This window comes from Choristoneura fumiferana, chromosome 9 (assembly GCF_025370935.1).
Source record: "Choristoneura fumiferana chromosome 9, NRCan_CFum_1, whole genome shotgun sequence".
NCBI lineage: Eukaryota > Metazoa > Arthropoda > Insecta > Lepidoptera > Tortricidae > Choristoneura > Choristoneura fumiferana.
Genome location: NC_133480.1, coordinates 17,514,572 through 17,518,626, shown reverse-complemented (window position 1 = coordinate 17,518,626; position 4,055 = coordinate 17,514,572). Strand labels below are relative to the sequence as shown.

At 38.7% G+C, this 4,055-nt stretch overlaps 1 protein-coding gene across 1 annotated transcript in view; it reads right to left on the bottom strand.

Annotated features, from left to right (window-relative positions):
- The window catches only part of LOC141431531 (double C2-like domain-containing protein beta), a 35,409-nt gene extending 32,891 nt beyond the window's left edge, over nt 1-2,518 (bottom strand). Inside the window, exon 1 of the mRNA XM_074092717.1 lies at nt 2,499-2,518. The gene's annotated coding sequence lies outside the window, so the exon portion shown is untranslated. The remainder of the gene's footprint in view (nt 1-2,498) is intronic.
- Between the last annotated feature and the right edge of the window lie 1,537 nt (nt 2,519-4,055).

Sequence of the window (4,055 nt, the reverse complement as noted above, 5' to 3'; positions counted from 1 at the left end):
ATGGACTGAGCTGGCGAAAAATTAGCCTGGAACCGAATTATTTGTACTACTAAAATAACTTTCGTTCCGATGTAGCCGTGGGCTTCACACTTTTATTAAACCTGTTTGTAGGGACGGTTAGGGATGCGGCTCACGTAGCAAAGGTCAAGTGTTGGACCACTTTATGACTACACGCGGACACTTCTTCAAAGGTCAAGGACATAAGGGATAGCTCATTCCAACAGCTTTCAATCTTGTTTTACTTTTATTAGGTACAAGCTATTGCCCGCGGCTTCGCACACGTAAATCATTAGGTCTAGCAGCTGAATTGAAATATCCGGGATTTTTTAAATTTCCGTAGGAATTCCCGAAAATTAAATCGTTGTTTCCAATGACGGTACAGTAAAAACAATCATGGTCAAATTTCATGACTTTAAGCCCAGCGGTGGTTTTTTCGAGATTTTATCCCTATCCCGTGGGAATATCGGAATAAAAAGTAAGCTATGTTTTATTCCAGATGTCCAGCTATCCACATACCAAATTTCATGACTCTAAGCCCAGTGGTTATTAGTTCAAGATTTTATCCCTATCCCGTGGGAACATCGGGATAAAAATTCTAGTATTCTATGTTGTTTAATCCAGGTCATAAACTAACTTTCATCCAAATTCCGTCCAGCCGTTTCAGCGTGAAGGAGTAACAAAACATATCACTCCTCACTCACTCACTCTCACTCACTCACACAAACTTTCACATTTATAATATTATAGGATTAGTAGGATAACGTAACGAGAATAGGTACATTGAAAGAACCAGAAAAGATAAAACTACGGTCCAGCTCATAGTTCATTTTTTTTATTCGACTGGATGGCAAACGAGCAAGTGGGTCTCCTGATCGCAAGAGATCACCACCGCCCATAAACATCTGCAACACCAGGGGTATTGCAGATGCGTTGCCAACCTAGAGGTCTAAGTAGGGATAGGGGAGGGGGGGGGCCATAGTAGGGTACTTAACGTTTAAACATCCCTAAAAACCAAAATAATGTGATTAAATTTAAAGGCTTAATTTAAAATCATAGCTTAATTCATTGCGAAAGACTATGGATACATTTATGTTGATAATGTAATTAATCTACTAGATGTGAATACTTAAATGAAAAAAGGCATTTGACCCACTATGCCCCGTGTATAGGGGTAAAGTGGGGTATCCTATGGGGCATTGTGGGGTGGTCGATATAAATAACGAAACACAACTTCCAAACGAAATATATAATATTATATTATTATTTATTTATATTCCAAAGGGAAATGGCCCAATTTTTTTTGAAAGATGCTCTCGTCTGGATTGCCCCGATATTTAGAAACATAACGTTCCTAATGTTGTTTGTGGAACGTTGTGCATATTTGATGCTTTCTTGTAGCCCATTTCTCCGGAAATAACACTGTGTACAGCTTGTTTCATAGCTTGCATAGACCATAAGTGCTGTTCAGTCTTTCTCTTTTATCTCCGGACCATTTTAGCTAAAAACATAAAAAATAAATATAAATGACAACTTACCACTTAGAATTCTTTAAAACGGGGAAAAGTGGGGTACTTTTTTACAATACAAGTTCTAGTTTTAGTAGTCTTACGAATATCGAACTACCGAATTCCACATCACAGTTCAGTTTTCACATTGTATATATTTTTTTATTTTAACTTATATTAAATACCGACTAAAAACTTCCCTTCATACTTTATACAGGCTTAGGACTGTAAGCAATTTTTATAAAATTTTCAATTAAAAAGTGTACATAAATGCTTGTTTTCAAGTTGGCGGAACGTTGTCTGTCGCCGTACTCCTAAATACTCGTTCGCTAAAATAATCGCGGGCGGGAACGCGTACTCACGCGTCCAAGCCAAAACCTATTCCAGTAAATACGCCTCACCTCTAGACAAGCTCAAGAAGACGGTAACAAAGTTGTAGTTCGATGATGTCCAACCTTCACTCAACAGCACAAGTTATTTTTTGTTTTTCCGCAATCCGTAAGTACAGACGATCTTTCAAGTAGTTAAGATAAATCTCTAAGTCAGTCAATGGCGTAAGTTCGCCTCTAACAGCAACATTCAGGATTTTGATAGATCACGATAGGCCCGGACTAACTCGTAATAAAGTTTAGGTTCCCGAAGCGGTGAAACTGAGGAAGTCTGATTCAGAAGCCTTCATTTTTGTGAAGTTAACTGAATGACACAAATAGGTTGTTTTGTAAGCGTTGATGTAAAGGTGTGTGATTGTGCGTGTGTTTGTTTGATACTGTTTCACGTTAAATTGCTGACCTAAGGTACTCTACTCTTACGCTTCTTGCAGCCTTGGTTACCTAATGGTTTACCTATGACCATCTCAAGCGGAAGAATGTGGATTTAAACTCCGGCTCGCACCTGCACATTGATCGACATTCATCAAAGAATTTAAAAACATTTTGAACATGAAACTACCGTGAGACTCGCTCATATTAAATGATATTATAACGGATAACTCACGTCTTAAACCGAGTTTAGCTCGACTTGTTTCGGGCTATTTCGTAGCCCTTCCTCTCAGGAGCACGCACGCACGCAGGAGGTGCGAGCAGAGCGGTGGCGCGTAGTGTGCGTGTTGCTCGCACCTCCTGCGTGCGTGCGTGCTCCTGAGAGGAAGGGCTACGAAATAGCCCGAAACATGTCGAGCTAAACTCGGTTTAAGACGTGAGGTATCCGTTATAATATCATTTAATTTAAAAACACTTAATTATTTTTTTTGCCATATTTTTTTACAACTCTCGGGAAACAGAATTAAATGAACCGTGATAAATGAAGTGTTTAGAAATGCTTGTTCTTTTGAGCTCTTCTCGACTATAAGTAAATGCTCTACAACTAAGACAGCTAATCAATTAAGTACCGTCATTGTCTAAAACAAAGAAACGCGGAAAACGAAATGCATTGTTCTTATTTTCATTTGAGTTTAATTAACTTTGTTTTATATTTGATGGAGGATTCACGGCGACAGGTTGTTGAAGCAAGCGCTTGGGTACGAAAATAGAAGAAAATATGAAGGAGATTAAAATCATGCAAGACGGTTGCTATGTTGCACTTTACGCTAAAATATTTACTCATATAGCTATGTTGGACATCCTTGGCACAGTTGAAATTCTAAGATTTGAAACATAATGTATCTTTTAACTTTGGCTTTAAATAATTTAATTAAAAGTTTGTACAGAAAAGTACAATAAATCCGTCCGCGCAGAATTCGCTATCCCGCGGAAATTATGCAATTTTTCGGATAAGAACTATCCTCACGACTTAAAAAATCTCTGTATACCTAATTTCATCTAAATCGGTTCAACGGTTAGACGTGATGAAGTAACAAACAAGCTAACAGATATAAAAACTTTCGCATTTATAATAATGTAAGTGGTATTATTGGTATTATAGGTAGTCTTACAAAAGATAGTTTTACCTAGTTTATTTTTCTTTCCTTTTGTAATATTAATAATAATAAAAGTTTTTATTTGCAGGTGTGACACCCATATTTTAAAAGCACAAAGGACTTTAAACGAAGCTAAAACTAAACACTAATGTCAAATGTCAAAAACCATTACCTTAAAAGTAGATGGTGTCATCAAATCACTCTATTTTCGATTTCTCGTTCTGGTGCACAGATAGCCAATACTTAAAAATAGGATTACCCATGTCGCGGCACACGGCCGCCAAATATAGCGTTACTAGAGCAACGCAGTCTCTCCAGAAGGAAGCGATACGCTCCCTCACTACGGCGAAGAAATCGGGACTCCGGCTTCAGCGAACATGGTCGAGGCACTGCAGAACCTCGGTAAGCCTCATCAGCGTTCGGAATACGTCATTATACTGCCACTCTGATGGCGCTGTATGCTTTTTTGCTGTGCCTCACCAGAGTGACAGGTGTAGAAGGAATACAGTAGGCATTAACTTCAACATACTGTCACACCCGGCAAAATCTGCGAGCGACCATGTTCCCCCGGACTGCAAGAGCCCTTCTCTCCCGCCTCCATATCTATGTCGTCCCTCATGTTTTCGGTAAGAATA